Source organism: Phascolarctos cinereus, unplaced genomic scaffold (assembly GCF_003287225.1).
Source record: "Phascolarctos cinereus isolate Bilbo 61053 unplaced genomic scaffold, phaCin_HiC Scaffold_5;HRSCAF=322, whole genome shotgun sequence".
In the NCBI taxonomy this organism is placed as follows: Eukaryota; Metazoa; Chordata; class Mammalia; order Diprotodontia; family Phascolarctidae; genus Phascolarctos; species Phascolarctos cinereus.
Genome location: NW_027555958.1, coordinates 6,292,564 through 6,315,801, shown reverse-complemented (window position 1 = coordinate 6,315,801; position 23,238 = coordinate 6,292,564). Strand labels below are relative to the sequence as shown.

General features: G+C 48.3%; 1 protein-coding gene across 3 annotated transcripts in view; it reads right to left on the bottom strand.

Moving 5' to 3' along the window:
• Positions 1-22,891, bottom strand: part of SH3BP4 (SH3 domain binding protein 4) — a 127,915-nt gene extending 105,024 nt beyond the window's left edge. For 2 of the 3 annotated variants that reach the window (XM_020974923.2, XM_020974925.2), the window contains exon 1: positions 22,603-22,887. The gene's annotated coding sequence lies outside the window, so the exon portion shown is untranslated. Of the gene's footprint in view, positions 1-22,602 lie in introns of all 3 variants that reach the window. The other variant, XR_013486767.1, reaches the window with a different exon arrangement.
• Positions 22,892-23,238: the final 347 nt, after the last annotated feature.

Below are 23,238 nucleotides of genomic sequence, written 5' to 3'. Positions count from 1 at the left end.
CTCTCTCTCTGTCCTGTCTGTCTCTCCCCTCTGCCACCCACTAATTCACTTAATATTTGTTGAATCAAATAAAGGAACCATCCCTACAGTGATGTCAATGGGATGGATGTACAGACATGATCCTTACCCCACCAGGAAGTTAGGGATCACTTCTCTGCCCCCAAGCTCTTTAAGACAGCCAGAAGATGTCTGAAAGCCAAGAAGTCTCCTATGCCTGACACATCTCTACATGCAGGATCTGACAGAAGAGCTTGGCAAAGCCTGGAGAAATGGTTTCTTTGTGAAGCCCCAGCTCTGCCAGGGCGAGAGAAGGAGACACATTGGTTCCGCGTGGTACCTCCCCCTCCCCCACCCCCCAAGTGCATTACTAATCTGGTTCTCCTTTGACTAAATGATTCCCAGCCAGGATGCAATCAAGGGGGGAGGGGGACGGGGGAGAAAGGAAATGCCATGTGTCTGAGACAACTTTTGGCAGGAGCAGCCCGGCTTCAGTTTTTCCTCTTAGGTTAGATTTGCTGGTTTTGAAACACACTCACGCATAACCAAGATCCTCTTAGTGTGATGGGAGGTGTTGTGTCATTGTCTTCACGCACTTCTCGGTGTGAAGGGATACGATCTGGTTTATTCGGGTCTTTCCCTGGCCCAGTATGCATAAAGGGCCGCCCACTTCCCCTGCAGTGCCCTTCCAGAGTCAGTGCTAGCAATGTTTACCCTGAAGAAGAGCAGACTGAGGAAGGACAAGAGAACCGGACTGGGGAGCCAGCTGAGTACAGGGCAAAGAGGATTAACCCTGGAGTCACCAGACTTGGGTTCAAATCTCACCTCTGACACTACAGGTAAATCCAACTCTTTCAGTGAGGAATCCTGAGGGGGAGCAGAGAAGGTCAGAGCTGGAACCTGGCCCCATCTCCTTACTTGGCAGGTGGGCAGCGTGAGGCTCAAGAAAGAAGGTGATTTGTCCAAGGTCACACAGCTGCTGCACCTCCCACCTCAATGGAACTAAATCTTCCCTTTCAAAGATGGGCAGTCTTGGGGTGGGACGGAACAGGGGAGGGAGAAGAGGTCACCAGTAGGACCAAGGATTTCGGACAACACTGGGCAGACCGGACTCGTTGGCACAGAGACGAGAAGTGTATGAATAGAAAGGCACAAGCACAGATAGGGACTGGACTACCATGGGCCTTGAATGCCAAGCGAAAGAATTTAGACTTCAGTCCACAGACAGGAGTCAATGAGGGCTTTTCAGCAAGGCAAGCCTACCCCCAAAGCAGGGATTTCATTTTAATAGAAGAGGGTCACCAGGTCCAAGACCAAATACCAAGGTTAGTGTCAGAGGCAGGATTAGCACCCAGGGTATCTGACTGTGGAGGCCTAGGGGCCTGTTCTGGTCCCAGCCTGCCTTCCAGTGATGGGAGCAGTATGGAGGGGGATGGACCTGGCAGCCATTTGGAACCTGGATGAGAGAGAGGCAAAGGAGGGAGACTGAATCATTAGAAGGTTACTGCACTGCCTTCACATGCATAATCAATGTCATGCTGCTTGCCTCCAAGGGGTGGGGGGAGAGCTGGGAAGCAGGAAGAGAATTTGGAGCTCAAAATTTTAAAAAATGAATGTTAAAATTTTTTACATGCAATTGGGAAATACTTAACGAAATAAAATATATTTAGAAAGATTACTGCATGCTGAATCCTGATCAATAATGGTGCATGCTACCACCCACCTCCTGACAGAGCAGGAATGGACTCGAGATGCCAAATGGGACACGGATTTTTGGCGGCGGCCAATGTGGGAATTTTTGTTGCTTCGCTTTGTATATTTGCTGCAAACATTTTACTTCTTATTGTCTCCCCCGCCCCCCCCAGTGGGTAAGATTGGAGGAAGAGAAAGGAAATGTTAATCAGAAAATTTTTTTTAATGACACCAAATGTTTTTAAATTAAAAAAAGGATTACAGAGAGCTCTACCAAGACTCCCCAAATTTTAGAGCAAAGGGAATGTCTGTATTATGAGGAGCTCAGGGAATGATTAGAGAGACAAATATATACTGCACTGGATCAAAGCTAGGCCACATTTCCCCTGCCAAATGTGTCCTGGAGAAGAGCAAACAAACTCAGGTGGTCACTGTTTTAAGATTGCAAATGGCTTTTGTTCCATGATTCAGGAAGAGAGAGAGAGAAAATCACAAATCATGAGGTGAAAGGGCCCTCTCAGCAGTCTGACTCGCCGCCCCCCCCATTCTCCAGATAAGAAAACTGAAGGTCCTTGCTAAGGTCACCTGGACCTTAGCAACTATAAGAGCCCAGGGGTTGTGGCTCCCAGGTCAGGGCTCTGCCCACTGAACCACAGGGCCTCTCATTTAAAACTTGGATGCAGCTGATGATTAGGGTTTTTGATCAAGACTTAAGATAATCTTCCTAAGACTCTAAGTTTAGTCATTTTATTAAACCCCTCAAGGGCAGGAATGGTTTCAATTTTGTCCCTGCATATCCATTATCTAGCAGTGTCTGGCACAGAGCAGGCCCTAAAAGGATATGAAAGCCCGACAAAGGTTTCAGAGAAGAGCTCCAGCAGCCATGCACTTATTAAGCACCTACTGTGTGCTGGGCATCCTGCTAGGGGCTGAGGTTCCCAGGTAATGCAGCTACCTATCACTCTCACAGCAGGGGCAGGACACAGCCAGGTCAAAGGATGATGGACGATTTCAGATGCAATAAATTCCGTTTTCATTTATTTTTCTTTGTTGGAAGGGAATGAGTATTAAATGGGGAGAAGGAATTGAAAGAACTAATGTAAAAAAAAGCATCACGAAAACTTTAAAAATGCTTTGTCTTGGCAGAGATGGAAGAATGAGTGTGTGTAATACTGACTCATTTTGTTAGCCGCTTTTTCCTCCTCTTTTTTATTCCTTCTTACGAGGGACGGCTTGCTGGGCGAGGGAGGGATACATCTGAAAATGAAGACAACGTACGAGCAAAAACTCCAGTTAGTACCAGTTGGAGTTCTAACATAAAACATGGTCATTTTATCCAGCCCCATGGAATGATATAGTGTAAATTAGAATAATGCAACCACTTCACCCCATTCATTATTCATACTGAGAACTAGTTGTATTTCAATATAATTGGTTTCCTTTCTAATCCTGTGTATTTTACTTCACAGATTTTAAAACCTGCTTCTGAGAAGGGGGGCACAGGCGTGACCAGAGAGTGCCAAAGTGGTCAGACACAAAAAAAGGCAAAGAACACAGGGGTGGTCGAGGGTGTCTACCTCATTGTCCAGACATTCTCAGTTGAGCCTCCATACCTCCCTAAGGGGCTAACATCCCTTCTATCTTAGAAATAACAGAACTGAGGTCAGAGATGCCTTTATCACAAGCATAATGTCACTCTTATCATCTTCCTCCTCCTCATCTCCTCACCATCATCATCACCATCACCACCACCACCACCAAGCAAGGTTCAGCAGCCCCAACTATCCCTACAAGGTTCAGATGGAGACCAAGGCCACGAGGAGACTGCCAACGTTTCTCCTGGCCTGTCCCACAAACAGCTGAATAGCCAAGACCTTGGCACATTTGAGAGGCAAACAGCCAGATGGCACAGATAACAGCCTAATTTAAGATAATCTGGGGCTAGAATCCACTGAGAAAAGGGAATGCCGCCAATTGGTGGATGACTGTCCAACCTGAATGTCTGCTAGCCAAGCTGGACCTCTCCCCTAATTCCCTAATTTGTGGGCAGAGGAAGCAGCTCTATTTGTTAGAGCCCAAGGCCCATCAGAGCCCTTAAGAGACAGCCTTGGCAAGCTTTGCCAGGATTTGGTTTATGAAAGGCTTCCCACCCCCGCAGCTGCAGGTCTGTTTTTACCAAAAATTCTTTACATTTCCAAATGCAGATGTCTCACTCCAGGCAAGGGAGCCTTGGAGATTTCCTCCTTCTTAATTTTAGGGAAGGATGCGTTCCCAAAGAAGGTTTCCTTCGAGAATGGAAAGGAGCTAGCATTCAAAAACTCTCAGACGTAAACATTCCTAAATCCTCTCAGATAGAATGAGCCTGGGCGCTTTTCACTTTTAAGGAGAAAATTCATGAATCGCTTACACTGTTGCCTGGCTAGAATTTCCAACCACTGCCAGGAAGTCTGGCCCAGGGTGAACCTTTCCTTCTCTCTCCTCCAAAAGTCCAGCCAGAAGAATCACATTTAGACGATGCTCAAACATTTACATTCCTCAGGAAAACAATCCTATGAGTATAATTAGCTCCATTTTACAGATGAGGAAACTGAGGCTTTCAGAGGCTATGGATAAGACTTAGCCAAGATCAGGAAGAGAGGGATTTGAACACAGGTCTCTCCAGACTCCCCAGTCTCTCCACTCCACCCACTGCCTGCTACAATCTAACAAAGGCATGTGGTACATTTATTCAAGCAACAAACATTTATGAAGTGCTACTCTGTGCATGCACTTAGCTAAGAGCTGAGAACAAAAGAAAGAGCAAAAACAGTCTTGGCACCTCATGAATGAATGAAAAAGTACCAGCAAAGCCCTCGAGGCCACCTAAATCAAAAAGCAGAAACATAAAGACAACAACAACGGCAATAACCATAAGCTAGCATTTACGTAACCCTTTAAGGTTGGCCAAGCCTTTACAAGCATTGCTATTTTATCCTCACAACAACCGTTGGAAGCAGGTGCTAGTATTATCCCCCATTTTATAGTTGAGAAAATTGAGGCAAGCAGAGCTTAAGTGGTTTGCCCAGTCACCCAGCTAGTGTCAGAGGCAGGATTCGAACTCAGGTCTTCCCAACTACACTTTATCTATTGTACCACTTGGTTGCCTCACCATAAATGCTCTTGCACAACAATCACAATCGCAAATACAGTACAGGCAAAGCCTGCATTGTAAAAAAATCCCCTAAGAAACAAAAAGAAGAAATCATTTTCGGCAGGGTTTTAGAGAATTCAGTTCTGCCTTTTGGCTCTGATAATTAATTTAGAAAATGTAAAAGTCTGTTGAAAAACAATCACTCAGGGTGGGGGAAGGGAGGGGGGAGACTGGCTGGTGTGGGGGAGAGCTCTTCTAGGGGGAAGTGCAGTTTTAGCTGGCCACAAGCAGGCTTACAAGCCCCTAAGATGTACGTGTGACATCAAGCCCTCCTAAGCGTACACGCGAGGACATAAGTTGGCCTCTCCCCTCCTGCCAGCCTCACCAATCTCATCTGCCACTCAGCAGCTCTGACAAGGTCATTTTTTTCCCTCCTGGGCTCCCCACTTTCAGAGGAATGTTGATAAGTGAGAAGCGGCCCCAGGGCGGTGGAATCAAGCTCAAATTGGCCTGACAAAGTACAGTGAATTTCAAGAAATAATACCTCCTGAAAGGTTCTACAAACCATTCATAAAGATGAATGATTGAAAAAATCATGGATATTTAATCGAAAGAGAAAAAGATTAAGTGAAGCTATAATAGCTGTTTATAAGAATTGGAAGAAAAGATACTTTTGTTCCACTGGAAACCAGAGACAGTTTTCAACCCAACCATGGGAATACAGTTACCAAAGCTAAGTACGAAAGGAATGTGAGCCTTAGAGGTGGCAAAGCACCTCACAAAGGAATGAGAAGGCATTTCCTAAGTGCCCACCAAGTGGCCAGCACTGTATGGAAAGTAAAAGCAGAGACTTGCCCCTAAAAAGGTTACATCCTAATGACAGAGACTACGTTGTTCCCCCAAGGGGCATGGAAGCACTTTGGTCCAAAAAGGTTACTGGGATGTTGGGTGGGGCCTAAGGTTAGTAGATTGATGCCACCTACCCAGGAACAACCACAGAGTTAATATGATGGGAGTTCATGGCTGTACAACTATGGGGGGAGGGGAGGGTGTGTGGAATGAGGGATATCTGTGCTGCGGCAAGACGGGGAGCGAGGAGATGCCTGGGTAAGTAAAGGATGGCAGCGGAGACTTTCATGGAATGGTGGTCTGGGATGGTCACGGTCACCAGTCAGGACAGTGGAACTCCACAAGGTGGTTGTAGAGAAGGCGAAGGGAAAAAATAGGCAAAGCCTAGCATGACCCAGTGCCCGTCCTTGGTGTCAAAAGGATATTTCATAGGATTCACCCTGAATACAGATGGATCCCACGGCCTGATACCTTGAGATCAATACAAGTGGGAAAGGAAGCCCTCCACAGTCAAGTCTGAAACAGTAGCCATTCCAGAGAGGGGAGCTGTCCAAGTAAGAGTCAGTCTGGTGTCACTGCCCAAGGAACCGGGGAGGAGAACGAGGGCAGGTAACTGAGGATGACTGGGGGAAAATAAGCACAGAGTGCTCTCAGGATCAGCACAAAGACTTATGGTGAACGAAAGGAACACTAGGGCCTGCTTTCTGTTAAACCACGAATATCCAAAAAGGTCGGGATTTCTGAATGGGAATGCTTTCTGAGGCAGAGAGCTCACCATTGTGGGGCATAATCAAGCGTAAATGACAGGACCCCTGCTCAAGACAAAGGATTCCCCCTTGGGTACGGATGGGGTCGGTTAGCTGACATCAAATTCTAGGGGTCTTTAGTGCCTTCCCATGAAATATAAACCCTCATTTCTATATAGCACTTTCTTCATTACCCTATAAATGACTATCTCCACTTTGTTACTTGTTAAGTCATTTCAGTCATGTCTGACCCTTCGTGACCCCATATGGGGTTTTCTTGGCAAAGATACTAGAGTGGTTTGCCATTTCCTTCTCATTTTACAGATGAGGAAACTGAGGGTTAAGTGATTTGCCCAGGGTCACAAAGCTAGTAAGTGTCTGAGGCCAGATTTGAACTCAGGAAGATGAGCCTTCCTGCCTCCAGGCCTGGTGCTCTATGCGCTGCAGCACCACCTAGCAGCCCTTTCTCTTCATTTTACAGCTAAGGAAACAGAGGCTTAGAGAGGATAAGGGACTTGCCCAAGGTTGAACAACTAGAATGTTGGAGAATCAAAACTCGAATCCAGGGCTTCTAACCCCCAATCCAGTGTTCCTTCCACTGGAGCTGGCTTGCCCCTCCTTTGGGATACTTCTTTACTAGCTGCTGATTAATATGTAAAAGGCAAAAGTCTTTAGTGGCCCTTCAAAAATCCAGAATCAATATGCTTCTTTGCTCCAGGGAAAGCTCTTCCATCTAAGGATGCAGCAAAATTCTTTGGAATTTATCAACCAGCAAGGCACATTTTTAATAGAATTGTTGTATTAGGAGCCACAGGTAACATTACATGGAGGTTTTGCCCTCAAGAAATTCTCAGTCTGTGGAGTTAGAATCCTAGCAACTTTTGGTGCATGAAATGGATTTGGAGGGTAGAAGCTACGGAGGAAAAGAAATTGAGCTGAATACATCTGAATGCATTAGTGGGCTATCCAATATCTTATCCCACCAATAGGACCAGCCCCAGGCAAAACTGTGATCCAGTTCTTTACTCACTGTCCTCCTCACTCCAGTGGAGCCCCAGTCCCTCTCCCTCAAGTGACGGGCTCTCTCCTGCTGCCCCAGCCCTTCGAGGGCAAGAGAGGGGCCTCATAAACCACCTCCCCCAGCCAAAGCTCTGGTGGCTCGAATCATTAACACTCCAAAAGGTACACCCATGTTTAGTAAGAGACCCTAAGGAATGGATAATGATTAATCCAGAAGAAATAATTCAGTCCATCTTCATGTACCAGAGCAGCGAGGCAAAGTCTCCTTCATGACAAGAACCCAGCAAACCAAGATTTCTGTTCCATTCCTGCTGACTAAGAGGATAACGTCGACATTTTACCCTCGTGTCGGGGGCAGAGATAAGACTATGCATGGGCCAATGCTTTTTGTTCTTGTGTTATCTGGAAACTACCTGATGGCTGCCAACGCCAACACAGAATTTACCAGATCTGAGACCTAATGGGCAAATCCCCAGTAGTCACGCCCATTCCCTCCAGAAGAGTGCACACAGGATGCCAATGACAGACTCTTGGGCTCAGAAGGACCTCAGTAACCATCTAACCCAAATCGTATCGGAGCAAGAAGCAGCCACCCCACCTCTGATCAAATAACCTCCAGTGATGAGGAATCCTTCCCCATCCAAGCAGCCCATTCCACCTTGATTGTGAGGAAGCGTAGCATTGTCTGGGGGTGGTTTCATTCACTGCACCTATATCGCCAGTGCCTGGTACATGGACGTTTAGTAAATGCACATGTAGCATGACCACAGGCTGGCCAGGAGGCCTCCTGGGGATGCTGACATCAGATTCCCATTTAAGAACCTCTTCTCCGGAAGAAATTCCATTTCCCTTTTGGACATTTCTCCTCTTTGGAAAGTGTTTCCTTCCATCCGGCCTAAAACCCACAAAGGAGCAGGACTCAAGATAACAGTTTGAGCATCAATCTCCTGCCTTGTTAAAAGGGGTGATCTCTGGTGCTCACCTCGCAGGACTGTGAGAATCAAACCAGAAAACAGCAGAACTTCTCAGGCCTCGAAGCCCAGACTCATCAGCTCCTTTTCTGAAGGCTCTAGGGGAGCAGCTCTTAATGCACTAAGGTGCCCAGAAAGACATAATTGTATCCAGAGTTGTCCAAGAACTCAGTCTCTGAGAGTAGTTAACAAAACCAAGAGACCTCACCCATTGCTAGGAACCACCATAATAGCCCAAGTCTTGCAAAGGCTTGGATTTAGCTTGAGGGACCCTATGGAAACCCTCAGGCATGTTCCTAGAATGGTAAGCTGGCACTGGAGAAGTCTTTTCTCTCCCAACAGAAATAGTCTTGGCTACCAGCGAACCCCACTCCCATCTCCCAGAAAAAGATGCCATACACCCACCATGAGAGTTGGTTCTTGGAAACCCAGGGGGATTTATGGTCTACACAGGCCTGCCCCCCCCACAGCCTGCCAAAGTAGGCCGAGGGTGGGATGGTGTGCAGGCCTGTTTCACATCCTCTTCCTTTTCCACTGCCTGCCCAAAATCCTTTCCCAAGTGGCTCGAGGCCGTAAACGGCCCACAATGGTGTGCAGGCCTGGTCTACACTCATGTTCCCAGTTGGCAGCTACAGTTTTTTTGAGGACTCTAGACCTGTGTCTACACCAGTGAAGGTGTGGAAATTCCCACGAAGTAACTGTTCTGCAACTTACAGTCTCAGTGAATCACCCGGGACATTGAAAGGTTAAGTAACTGGCCCAGAGCCACACAGCCTGCAGGTGTCAGAGACAGGACTGGAACCCAGATCTGTCTTGACTGAAGCCAGCTCTTTACCCATTGTGCCACGGCCGCCTCTTATGGCTGTTCCATGTTTGAAGAAAATCTATGAGAGCCAGGGGACATCAGTTGTGGGAAAGAATCGGCCCCAAGTACAAGCTAATCCAATAAAAATTTATTAGATGCCAACTGGGTACCAGGTGCCAGTGCACAAACAAAAAACCGAAACTGTACACATATAAATATCGATACACAGATACACGTACATATACACATATGTATGTATGTGTAAAAATTCCTGCCTTCAGGGACTATGGTGAGTACAATGGGAAAAGATTTGGAGACAGGATCTGGGTGTGAATCCTGCTCTGTCCCTTATTAACTGGGTGACCTTGGGGGAGATTTTCTCAGGCTTGTTCCGCCCCCCCCCCCCAGTCAAATGAGGGCATTGGATTACGAAGCCCCTAAGGCCTTTTCTAACTTGAATCGACTATCCTTGGCTATCTGGACCTAGATTGGAGCCGACACTGCAGAGACTTCTTAGGACTCATTTTCCGGCCTGTGTCGGTCCCCGGCTCATCTTGCTGTGTTTCTCAGGGAGGACGATTACAGGGCTATGATGGATGGCTCTGCAGCTCCCAGCTCCATGAAACCTCCCTGGAATTAAGTTACCTCCATTCACAATGGGCCGCTAACTTTGGGATGCCGCCTATTAGATCACCATGAAAATCTCGGAAAAAATAGGCGTGCTGTCAAATACGAACTCCATACTTAAGAAAGAGCAAAACAAAATGTAAACAAAGGGCTAAATGTGCCTCCAACATCAAAGATTATTTCTCAAAGACTGAAGTGTTGATTTAAAATATATGCCTAGAAATCACGTCAGAACAGCCAAGAAAACTCCATGGCTGACTTGGAGGAAGGAGCCCCCCAAGCCTTCCTCTGCCTTCCTCAAAGCCCTGGCCTGGGAGGACCCAGCACTCCAGTCCTCCAACCTTGGTCCTTTCATTTGTGAAGAAGTGACCCAAAGGCCTCCCTTCCCTTAGAAGGACCCTTCAGATTCCCTTAGGGCTTCCATGAAAATGGAAAGGGGGCCTGGCCCAATATTTTCACTGATACCCAACTCAGGTACAGTCTCAAAGAGCTGCCTAGGGCCCTGAAGAGTTAAATTATTTGCCCAGGGTCACACAGCCAGAAGGATGATCAAAGTGTCAGCAAAAGCATCCTTCTACTAGGTTATCCCCCACTTCAGGCAACTCCAAGGACTCTCCGTCACCTCCAAGATTAAAGAGCAATTCCTCTTTTCGGCTTTCATAACTCGGTCCCTTCCTCCCTTTTCAGTCTACTTATACTTTACTATCCCTTCCCCACAGAGAAGAAACAAAATTCCCCAGTTACCCGGCCTTTTGGCCATTCTGTGCACAAGTGATGCCATCTCCAGACTGCAGACATTTTCACTTGCCATCCCCCCTACCTGAGACTCCTTCCCTCTTCCTCTCCCTCTCTGGGCTTCTCTCACCTCAATCTCGACTAAAACGCCACTTTCTGCCAAAGAGCTGTTTCCTGTCCCCTTTAATGCGAGTTCCCTCAGAGGCTAACCCAGTTTATCCTGTATAGATCTGGCTTCTACCGAGCTGTTTGCATGTTGCTTCTTCTACTAAAATGGGAGCTCCTTGAGGGCAAGGATTCTTAGCATTTCTTTGGGGCACTAAGCTCCGTCCCTAGAACACAGCAGGTGCTTTACTGCTTGTGGCTGACTTGCATTACCTTGACAGGAGAGGGGCTTGAACCCCGGCTTTCCAGGCTGGCTTTCTAGCCTCTCTGGCAAGAAGACTCTCAGGAAGTGGTGCAGAGGAAGTTATGCCTCCCATTCGAATATTTGGAGAGACCCCATCAGAGGGTCACAACTGGCAGGACTCTGGATCTCAAAGTCTCTGACTCCTTCATTTTAGCAGGTAGCAAGTTAATTGTTCAAGGTCACCCAGAGAAGGGGCAGAAGCCAGATTTAAGCCCAGCCCGCCCACCTTCATACCCCTCCCTTGGGGCTCCCCCCAACTGTACCCGGGAAACTGCAGCAGTCTGGACCTGAACCCAAGGCTTTCCTTCATTTCTCGAATGGGAATTTCCTAGAATTAGAATAATAGAAATCAAGCTTTCCCCAAATGAGCCTAAGGCTTGACAATGACCTTAAGTTATTGAATTGCTTTCCCTGCTGGGGTCTAAGCTTCCTTCTCCACAAAAATAAAGGATTGGAAGTGACAATCTTAATGAAAGGCTCTTTCCAATTCAAAATCCTATTATCCTAAGAATTCAAAAATGATCAAAGAAAAATGGGTTTCAGAGAATCACTATCATAGAACGCCAGAGTTGGAAGAAAGGGACCTCCTAAGCATCTATCTGGTGACAGGGAGCTCACTCCCTCTAGAGGCAGCCCATCCCACTTCTAAATAGTTTTCATTTGAGGGAAGGTTTTCTTCCCAAATCTAAATCCGCCCCAGTTGTTCCCAGATAGCAGAATAAGCCCACTCTTTCCACATGACTGATCTTCAGAAATTGGTAGGTAACCACGATCTCCCAGTTTTCTCCTCTCTACGATATTTTTGGGGAGGGGACAACTTAGACCTAGGCTCAGTATAATGCTCCCAGTAAGAAAAGGCCTCATCCCCACCCTCCAATCTATTGGTAACTGCTTCATTGTTATTGTGGTGTTCTACAAGAGGACCCATGAGGTCAGGAGGACAGAAAACCTGACTTGCAAATGAATTTCTACTTAGCAAGTGCATAGACTGCCCGGATTACTGAGAAGCAGAGACTCCCCTTCCCATCCTGCCCATCCCTCCACCCACCCCAAGTCCTCCAGCCGGTGTATGTCAGAGGTAGGACCTGAACCCTTGAGCCCAGGTCTTCCGATGGCTCCCTACGTGCTTCACCATGACGCTTACTTCTCCAGACTAAGCAGCCCCTATTTCTCCAAACAATCCCCACACGCCTGAATTAGAGATGTTTTACCATCTCCTCTCCCCAGTGTCATTCACTAGGATCTTTTCTTCTGCAGCAGAATCTGAGCCTCCGTTTATTGATGGCACCCTTCTTCCATCACAAAGCCTAGTTGAATGACACTGATTTCACCCAGTTCATATAGAAACCCAGGACCACAGATAGGTAGAATGGGGGCAGGGGCAGATGGAGGCTCAGGAGCCATCCTCAACCCTCTCATCCTCCACAGGTGAAGAAAGCCCAGAGTTGGGGGTCCTCACCCCAACTCCTGCAGAGGGAGGTGAAAAACAGAGCTTGGATGAAAACCCAGGAATCTCCCCATTATATCAGATCCTGATAAAGCTAAAAACCCTCCAGAGGTGCCACAAACCCTTTCATATATGAGAAAACTTGGGCCCAGCCAGGTGAAGAAATGTGCCCAGGGTCACACAGCTGAAACACATCTGAGGCAGGATTTGAACACAGAGACTCCTTACTGCCAGCAGACAGGGTCTGGAGGCGATACACGAAAGGTGCTTGGCAAACCTTGACGGTACAGGTGCTCACTGAAGGAGCTATTCAAAAGGCCCATTCAGGAGGTTCAGGGCCAGAACCCAAACCTTAGCTGTGGCAACTGTTTGCTTACAGAATACCAGTGACTTTCTCTCCTCTTGCTCTGCAGACAGAAAGCTTGGAGAGGGACACAGAGTCAAGCAGGCAGGGCTCTCTGCATGGGTGGTCCAAGGTGCCTCTAATCCAGCCCTCCCCCTGCAGCTGGCTGGCGCAGGCCCCAAGCTGTCCATGCCCAAGAGCACAAGCTCTGGGCCCAGCTCTGACACAGGCTGTTGGGACGCCCTGGGTGCAGGACTGCAGAGATGACTCATTTCCCTTCTCCTAGTTTGGTTTCATCCTTCCTCTATGAAGACAGATAACACTTATGCCACCTACCCCTCTCAGGGTAGCATGGAGGACAAAGCCCTTTACACACACTGGGAGGGGCAACGCTTCCCCTCTGGAAGGCCCCCACACCTCCCACCAGCCGGCCTTTGCATGGGCTCTCTCTCTCATTCCTGGAACAACACAGCCTCTCCTCACTCCCTTGAAGGCCCTCAGTTGCCCGTTCAGCTAAGCCCCAGAGCTGCTGCCCTGTTCTTCCCCCTTGAAATCACTCTGCAGATAACTTTGTACTTGTCCATCTGTGAGCAGTGTCCTGATCTGCAGGCAACATAAGCTCTTAGACACAGGAGATATCTGACTTGTATTCTTCTATCACCAGCAGCGCCTCATCCATTTGCTGGGTGGCACCAAACCAGTTATTGCATTGCTCTAGGGAAGGCCTGGCCTTAGATAAAACATGCTCATTTCCCAGATCAGGATTTTCCCCATTCAACAGGAGAATATGGGTGTCACTTCTACAAGAAAATCAGCTCAGTGTCAGCTCTACTGTTTATCTAGTCCCATATATTCCTCAGCCCCAGTCTCTGATGGGGCACCGAGCAGGATAAATGGTACTTCACAATGCTTCCCTGCTCATCATTTTAGAAAACCATCCTCATCTAGGACTTAGGGCTCTTGATTATCCAAGTCAACCCAAGGAGAAGGAATTTTATCCCAAAGGATACAGATATGGACATTTGTTAGCTGACTCATGCCTGGAATACAGCAGTGAATGTCCCAATCACATAGGGACTAGATGAAAGGGCTGTAAGACAGGGGAGTAGCACAGCATCCCCAGATACATCCTAGGATGGAAATCCATAAACTGCTCCATAAACTGGAGCAGTAAAGCATGGCGGAGAATGTTTAGGTGATCATCAGTGGTAAGGGAAAAGCCCAAAGGTACCACTGTTGTGGGGTCTTATCTGGTCAGAAGGAAGAAAGGGCAGGGCTGTGAGATGGCAAAAAGGACTCTAGATTTGGTGTCAGAAAATCACAATTCCAGCACTGCCAGTTCCTACCTCTGTGACCTCAGTGTCCCCCTGTGTAAAATAAGGTCATTGGCAGCTGAGTCGTACAATGGATAGAGCGTAAGATTTGGGAGTCAGGGAACCATGAGTTAAAATCTTGCCTCAGACATTCTCTAGGTATGTCAAAGTCACTTGATCTCTTGCAGACTCAATTTCCCCATCTGTAAAATGAGGATAATAATAGCACCTACCTCAAAGGTGGTTGTGAGAATCGAATGATATATAATACAGGACTTTGAAAAAATTAAAATAGTCTAGAAAACATGAGCTAAATTCTAGGGTCCTCTCCAGCTCCAAATTTGTGATCCTGGGAGGCCAAACAGAAGTGTAACACTGGTATCCACCAAGTATTAGCGGATCTAGAAGGTAGCTTCCGAACCCTGATAAAGCATTTGTTTAAATGTCTTACGTAGAAGTGGGAGGAGGTGGGCAAGAATCCCACAAGAGGCTAAGATATGGAATCGTCAAATCTGTATTGGGGAGAGACAAGGATCAATGAGGCCACAGGACCATCTGAGGACAGAACATCCTGAAAGCATCTCCCTCTGTCAGATCTGCCAAAGGGAAGCTTTTCTGCTTTGCTGTTATGTAGTCCTTCAGTTCTGTCTGACTCTTCCTGACTCCATAAGGGGTTTTCTTGGCAGAGATACTGGAGTGGTTTGCTGTTTCCTTCTCCACCTCATTTGACATATGAGGAAACTGAGGCAAACAGTATAAAATGACTTGCCCAGGGTCACACAGCTAGTAAATGTGTGAGGCTCGATTTGAATTCCTGAAGGTGAGTCTTCCTGACTTGAGGTTAGGAACTTGATCCACTAGGCCACCTAACTGATGTCTTTTCTCCTTGGTCTCCCTATATTCTCATGATGAAAAGGAACCAAAAACAAAAAAAGCCCAAGTAACCAGATTCAACAGTCATTTTGCAAACCTTTATGGGGCACCTGTTTGGTTTTGTCCAATGGACTGGCTGCTAGGGGCAGAATAACTGACACCCAGGGACACAATTCCTGTTCTCATCTTTTTTCTTTTTTTTCTCCATTTAACTGGGTTGCATTTGATCTAGAACATAACTGGATATTCTTCACTGCAGGTTTTAGCAAAAAGCCCCAGGGCCACTGTTCACTTCACTCTTCTTTCATGCTCCCTCCTCACTGTTAAGATCTAATCCCATAAGCACTTCTCAAGTGCTGACTACTTGCCCTGCACTGGGCTAAGCACTAGTGATACAAAGACCAAAAAAAACCCTTTAATGCTCACCAGCCCCTGGCCGCAGGGAGCTTCCATTCCATAAAGCCACCCAGCACAAGAAGGGAGCTGAGATATTATCAACTTCTCCATCTTGTAGAAACAGAAACTGAGGCCTCAGGCATTCAAGTGACTCATCCAGAGTTACCCAGATACTAAGTTGCTGACTTTGGGTTTATGGCTATGTACTTTACCAGGGGTTTTGTGAGCGTATCAGAGGACGGAGAGGCGATGTAGTATGGTGAATAGGGCACAGGATTTAAGTGTGAGGAAAGCCTGGGTTCCAGTCGGACCTCTGACATACCGCCCATACAACCACAAGCCAGTCGGCCATTTGGACCCAGTGAACAAAGTTCTGCAGTTAAGGGTGTGGTGAGTTGGGCTGTATATACCTACAAAAGCACAGATCGCATCAATTCTCCCATTCTCTCTGTAGATATCCTCTGGAGATTATTCAGTTAAAACTCTAAGAGAATATAAGTAACTCTGAAATTTGGCCTGGCAGCCAGATTGCCAAAAGACAAAAATATAGTTGTATCTTCCGCATGGAGAAAGGGTTAGGGGCGTGGCTCCCCCATCATCTGGAAAATCTATATAAAATTTTTTGGCCCTCCCTTCCTACCTGAGAAGTCTGATTTTTTTTTCTTTTTCTTTTATGGGGTGCTTACAGTACCTTATTGTAAAATTTGGGTTAGGTATTTGGTCATAAGCTATATGTAGGTCAATGCTAAATAAAAATGTCATATGAAAAAGAAGTTTTAAAAGTACGAAATACTACAGTAATTTCTTGTGCTGACCTACGATATCGAGAGGGAGATGGGGAAAGTAGCAATGTAGAAGGGGTAACTGTAGTATTCTGGAAGGAGGTGCCAGCGGGAGAAGTTAGTAGAACTGTGAATTGGTCCAACTGTTCTACAAAGCAATTTGCAATTATTTTATTATGATAATAATGATGATAATAACAATAGCTAACTTTGCTATGTAGCGTTTTAAGATCTGCAGCATGCTTTACAAATATTACTTCATTTGATTTTCGCAACAACTCTGGAAAATAGCTGCAATTATCATCCCCATTTTACAGATGAGGAAACTGTGTTCAGCAGCTTGCCCAGAGGCAAACAGATTTCGCCTCTAGGCCCAGGCTCCAGGCACTGCGGCATCTCCTCCCCAGGAGTTAAAAGGCAGCTTGGTTTACATACAGGATAAAGAAATTCAGGAGCCTCCCTTGGACACAGATGCAGTCGGATCACTGAGCAAGTCGGTTAACTCCCACGGCCTCCAAGGCACTCCCTAAAAAGGCTGGGGATCCTCCACACTGAAGGGATTTTCAATACCAGAAGTTCCCCACACTAATGAAATCAGTGCGCCTGGCCTGGAATCAGGAAGACTCATCTTCTTGAGTTCAAATTAGGCCTCAGACACTTATCCTTGGAAGACCAAGGAGAAAAGACGTCAGTTAGGTGGCCTAGTAGATAAAGTTCCTAGCCTCAAGTTAACCCTGTTTGCCTCAGTTTCCTCATCTGTCAAATGAGCTAGAGAAGGAAATGGCAAACCACTCTAGTATCCTTGCCAATAAAACCCCAAATCGGGTCACAAAGTGTCGGAAATGACTGAACAACACAAATTAGAACTATCACTGTGCACATAGACATGATAAATCTGTATTTCCATTAAAAAATATTTTTAAAAAAATCTAGACAGACAAAAAAAGCTAGAAACATCATTACAGTGTACTTGCTCTTTGTTAATGAGTATGCAGCCACCAAGAAGTCAAAGACTGAAGGAAAACCACCATATCAATAAAAATTATTTATAGCAGTGACTCTTTTTGTAAAAGCAAAGACCTGAAGCCCACTCACTGCCCATCCACAGGGGGATGGCCTGAACATGAGATGTGTGAGTGAATATTGCTGCACTACAAGAAATGACCAAAGGGATAATTTAGGAGAAACTTGGGAAGACTTGTATACACTGACTGGAGAGAAGTAGGTAGAATCTGGGAATGATTTGCATAAGAACCCCCTTCCCAAGGTAAAGGGAAGACTTTCTTCACTACTTGTAGGACCTGAGAACTCTGCTCAGTGTCCAGTCACGCCTTCTGGGAGCTGATGGAGAAAACACGCCACCCCTTTTGGCACAGAGGTGGCATTTTCCGAGGTGCCCCTAGATAGGCTTGACTTTGCTTGACTGTCCTTACAGTACAAAATGGAGAGTTTATTGGAGTGGGAGAATCCTGAGAAGATGATAACGGGGAGGGGGGAAGAAGAACATAAAACAAAACATTCTAAAACAAAATAGTTCCTGGACCACAAAGAGGCCACAAAAAATAAGACCTTAGAAGGATAAATGCAAAACACACTATTTCACTGAGTCATACTAGTGCGTACATGTCTACTTAGTAAGGCTGAATTAGAGAAGATCTGATCAAAACAGTGAGTTGTGTTAGACTCTAGCACCCATTGCACAGATATGGGCTAAGCTGAGCTAGGAAACATGCTCAGAGCCTCACTTATAATTCTATTAATTTTTAATAATGCAAAAGGGGATCTTGTTTTCCAAGCCAACCTCGATATGATCTCAGCATCTCAGAGCAGGAAGTCACCTACACTAATGTGTACCGGTGGAAGATATCACTCCATCCCATCCCTTACCAATGTGATTGCAGCCTCTATTTGCCTAAGGCACACCACAAAGGGTGTCCCCCATGAAAAGCCCATTTCACCGTGGGATCTCTCTGCTAAGATGCTTTCCCCAATATCACGTCTCAATTGGCCATGGATCAGAATCCAGGACAAAGACCCTGTATACACAGAGAGGCTAGAAGCAGCTTCTGCTGAAATCCACAGGCACCCCGGGCCTGAAGGGCCAGCCCACACCTCCCGCACAGTCTGGGTAGACCGACGCCCCAGCCATTAGGGCAGCATCCCCATTCTCTCCATGAAGAGAGCCGTTACCGGAATTCTTTGGCGCCACAGCCTACATAGATGCAACCCCTAATGAGTGGTAGCAGAGACACAGGGAAGCTTCTAATAAGGAAGTCACTTGGGGCCTCAGGGAATTGGGTTCATTGTTCTCACAAACCTTTTAGATCCTTTTTAATATGGCCAAGTAACTATTCAGTAAAGAGGGTAGATACTAAGGCTGTTCCTGACCCTCTATGGCTTCTCTGACCTAGAACAGGGAAGAAGAGAAACACACAGTAGATTCCATTCTCCAACATGCAACTGGTGGAGTCAAAGAATGGAAGTGTTTGGAATGGAAAGAGGCCTTTATGGCTGAACCCATTGAGTGGTTGGTCAGCCTCCAACGAGGAGCCAATGACCACCTCCAGAGTTAGCCCATTTTACTCCTGGACAGCTCTGATTCTTGGGAAGCATTTCCAGATGTCTAGACTAAATTTTGTGGGCAGCTAATGGCACAGCGGTTAGAGCGCCTGGCCTCCAGTCAGGAAGCCCTGAGTTCAAATCTTGCCTCAGACATTTACTAGCTGTGTGACCCTGAGCAAGTCACTTCACCCTATTTGCCTCCGTTTTCTCATCTGTCAGATGAGCTGGAGAACGAAATGGCAAACCACTCTAGCATCTCTGCCGACAAAACCCCTAGTGAGGCCACCAAAATCGGCCACAACTGACTGACCAGTCACAAAGGAGTCTCTCTCCAGGAAACAACCGCACATCCAGAAAGCAGAGAGATTAGGGCATTTACACACAATAGCAGCTTCTGTCTGCTCTGACACAAGCTGGACTAAAGGACCTTGGGGCCTTAAACAGTTATTCATCTACTCAGTGAGGCAGCTCCCACTTCCAAAGGTCATCTGGGCCTGGTGGGCAGTGCAGAAGTGACAGACAGGGAGCAGACTCCCCCATGAACAGGGACCGTGTCTTCTTTTGTGGAAGCTGATTCTTTAAAAAATGAATTTTCCCCCCATAGGAAATCTGAGAGTTTAACTTTTATGAGAGCAAGTTTTCAAATCCTGGACCCTAGTTTTGAATTCTGGTTTGCCACTTACTGCCTGTGTGACCCTAGACCAATCTCTCTGGGCCTCAGTTTCCCCAACTGTAAAATGAAGGGGTTGATTCCCTTCCAGATCCACAGGACTTATTAAGCACCTACTATGTGCCAGGCACTGTGCTAAGCAGTTTATTGATTGATTGACTGAGAAATGTAGTGACAAAGAATGAAACCTCCCCCTATTCTCCAGGAGTGGGCTGGCATTCTCCAGCCCTTTTAAAGGGCCAGTCAACGTTTTTAAAAAGGATTTTCCGGAGGCTGGAGTAAACAATAGCCCTGTATGCACTGTCACAGACCAGCCACTGGCTTTGACTCCCCGCAGACAGAAGGAAGTCTGCCCCTTTATACAGCCTTCTCTCTCTCTCTCTCTCTCTCTCTCTCTCTCTTACATACACACACACACACACACACACACACACACACACACACACACACACACACACACAAAATCATAGGACTTAGGGACCCATGGCCACCTCAGGCTAGGGACAGCTTCCCTGACCGGGCCCCCAGCCCCCATCAGGCCTCACGAATCTATTGTTCATTTCGTAAACAAGTCAGCCATAAAGCAAACCCCTAGGAAGCCAAGCTTTATCAGTCTGGGAGCCAATCTGCAGCTGAGGACTAATTGTTCTCACATTCCTCCCATCAGGAGGCACAGGGGCCGGCAATCCAGGGCAGTTTCTGTGTTTATATATTGGGAGAGCTTCTCTGCCCCTCCCCCCACCTAATCCATATTTCTTCCTTTGCTGATAAACCAGAGATCTGGGCATCATCCTCTCCCCTTTCGGAAACCTCATTTTCTGAAAAACTTACTCCTTGCCCCCAAATAATGGACCTTTTAGCCTGCCCCTGCCCCAACCCCAGACCTCCAGTCGTGGTTCCTTCTGCAGAGCCAGCGCCAGGCCCTGGTTTTGTGTCTATCTATGCCAACCTCTGGTCCACAGTGTGCATTTAAGTAGTAGCTCCCCCTGGCTAATGTACCTCCAAATGCTTCCCCAACCATTCATTATTTTTTTATAGGAGCCTTAGGAAAAGCCTCCTGACCTCTTGGAGTGTAAAAGCAGGCCTAGCGCTCACTAGGAGGACAGCTAAGCTCCCTAAGGGCCAGGGGAATCTCAAGGAGGGGTGGTCCTCTCTCTAGCACACCCAGGCTGCCTTCCCTGGCAGGTAGCACTCCTTAACTAAGAGCTGGATTCAAAGATCGGTCAGCCAAGAGTGCTTCAGGCACCTACTAGTTTTGTGACCCTGAGGAAGTCACTTAAAAGCTCTGGGAGCCTTCGTTTTCATCTCCGTTTTCTCCTCTGCAATACCTTAGGCGCTCAGCACTTAAATACTTTAGAGCAGTCAGCTGCTATCAGTATTGTCCATGTTAGGGGCACAGCACAGCAATACGTACAAGCCTGCTTCCCAGTACTGGGTGGTCAGGATTAGCTGAGCCTTTCAGGAAAGCTCAAGGTTTATTTTAGTCATGATTGTAAGGCACTTGTGGAGGGAAGGACAGAGGAGAGAATGAGCCTTCCCTCACAACAAGCCTCCCCAAGTCTACCGTGGTCAGGTTCTCCTGGTACCACAAGGTTACAATGAAAGCAGGTTTGAAAGCAGACAGCCCACTGTTTTCACTAATAATTCTGAGCAAGTCACCTAGACCGCCACCTCTCTTCTTCAGACCATGTCATCCTGGCTGCAAAGGACTCCCAAAGAGGGCATGGCTCTCACCTTCTCACCTTCCCTGCTGGGATGGAGAAGCCAAATGGAAAAAGGGTAGGGAGCTTCCTCAGTGGGCGCGCACACGCACACGCACACACACACACACCCCCGCAGTCCACCTCCACAGACAGTTAGCCCTGCTCTAGCTAAAGCTGAAAACGATTGTGAAAATCCAAGGAAAGGTGAGCAAGCCACAAGAAGTAGCTAAAAGCATTAACTTTGCCAGGGCTACAGCTCCCTGCCTGTTCATTTTCGGTCCATGAGCAGACTGGCAAAGGCACTCCTGGCGCTCTCGTCTGCCCAGCTGCTGGTTCAGCCTTAAGAACAGAAAAGCGATCTACCCGAGGTGGTCAGTCTCCCACCTGAAAAGCCATCGCGGGGCACTACAGAAGCCTCGGAAAGAGTCCGAGTGAGGCCTGGGAAAGTTCCCAGAGAGCACCTCGGGGCCCCAAGCCCTCTCCTCTGGCCCCAGCCACAGACTCCAACAACGCAAACGCAAAGCAGGGCAGCCCTAAGGCAGGCAGGAGGTGGGAGGTCCTGCTCTAAGCAGGGAGACCGCCTCCTGCTCTTTTGGGGTGAAGGCTGAGTGCAGCGCCGCTCCAGGGGCACCCGGGGACCTCCATTACCCGCAATTACCCAAGCAGCCAAGGAGCAGTGCGCTGGGAGCGAAGCGGCAGAAAGCCAGGACGATGACAAGGAGCTTCCCTGCGTGCCAGTGTGCGTGGGTGCTGCTATCCCTGGATGCTTGGGTCACTGTCCCCTCCCACCCGAAGAGACCGGGCCAGAGAGTGTGAGTGTGTGAGTTAGTGTTAAGTGTTTGTGTTGTGTCTGAATGTTACTGTTCGAGTGTGTGTGTGTGTGTGTGTGTGTGTGTGTGTGTGTGTGTGTGTGTGTGGTCGCCGCCACTCAAGTTCCAGCCACCTTCACTGGGTGCCTGGGAAAATCCCCTATTCCAATCCGGTCCCATCTCCTCTTTCTTAGCGCTAACCTGAGCCCGTGGCCCTGGCTGGACGCCTTCTTTTGGGGTCCACGAGCCGCAGGCACTACACTATCCCCACCAACCTAGCACTCCGGCCGGCAAAGCTCCCCTCTCATCCCCAGCCCGTACTCATACGGCGCCCACCTGAGGGCAGGAGAACACCAAACCGAGTGGCCAGCAGCGCCTACACGAGCAAAAAGTAGGGGCGCGATGGTAGACGAGGCTCCGCTCCCAACGCTGGCAAACCGACCCCACGGCGACAGGCGCCTCGAGGAAACAGAGAGGGATCGGAGCAGCAGGAAAGTGTGGGGAACAGCGTGCGGGGGGGGGGTGCTCGCGGTCAGGGGCAGGCAGTGCTAGAAACGTCCAGGACACCCAAGGAGCCGGGTTCGGGCATCTGCAGGCTGCAGCCAGGAATCAGGGGCCCCTTGGGAGAAAGGTTAGTGTCCACATCCAGCGGCCCGGGAGAGCCCGCAGGAGCCCCCAAGGGAAAAGCGTGTCGGGTTCCCACAAGCCTGTGAGTGAGCCTACCTCGTTCCCATAGTGTCTGCTCTCCTGGGGCCGCCGCTGGGGCTGCTCGGGCCAAGGAGCCCTGACGAATCGCCGGGAACGCCACAGCAGCAGCAGCGGGCGAGGTGGCCGCTTAGCCGCCCGTGCCCAGCAGGATCCGGCCGGGCGACGAGGGTGTGAGGGGAGCTGCGACCGAGCGAGTCCCGTTCCGGGATAGGAGGTTGGCAGCCCGGGCTGGGGCGCTCGCACCGTGCGCGCGCGCTCCTGTCTGGGTCCGTCTCAGCTCCTCCGCCGGGCTGAACCCTGCTGGGCAGGGTTGGGGAGGAGCCAGGCGGGCGCGCGGGCGGGGAATAGAACCCCGATGGGGGCTGGGGGGCGGGGCGGCGGGATTCGAATCCGCCCACGTCACGAGGGCCCCGCCCTCTCCCCTGGGCCGGGGCTGAGAGGCAGGACCGGGGGGCCCGCCCACCTCCAGGCCTTTGCAATCGGCCGGGGAGTGGTGCGAACTCCCAGGCTCCACTGGAAATAATGTTTCCCTTCCCGAGGGGGATGAGCGGAAACCTTATTTCTCCTCTCTTGGCCAGGAGTCGAAACTGGCGCCCAAGCCCTTGTGGGGAAAGCGAGTTGATGAACCATCTTTTGCAAGAGGTCTTGGAA